Raw genomic sequence first — 382 nt, forward strand, 5'->3', positions numbered from 1 at the left:
TGCCTGTTCTTCCAGAAAGAAAAGTGAGGTGAAAGTGTAAAAGAAAAAAATTATTAATTGAATATTCCAAACTGAACTTTCACACGGACAGGAAACAGTTGGACGATTTGTTTTGTCTTCGGTCCAGCGAATGAAAAACGTCCCGTTGGAGCTGCAGGTTTTATATGAGGGGAGGCCGTGTGACCCCGAAATCTGTCATCACATTTTAATGGAGGGAAATCGTATCCAGGCAACACCCTGACAGACAGAGACTCTGATATAAAGCAGAAACCTTCAAATGCTGCTGGAACCAGTTCAGCCTCTCAATGTATAACCCGGGACTGAAGTTTATTATTTCACTGGGAACTGAAACACTGAGCAACCTGAGCGCCCCCCCCCCCCC

The sequence above is a fragment of the Morone saxatilis genome, unplaced genomic scaffold (genome assembly GCF_004916995.1).
Source record: "Morone saxatilis isolate NCDOM2014 unplaced genomic scaffold, NCSU_SB_2.0 Contig8, whole genome shotgun sequence".
Classification (NCBI taxonomy): Eukaryota; Metazoa; Chordata; class Actinopteri; family Moronidae; genus Morone; species Morone saxatilis.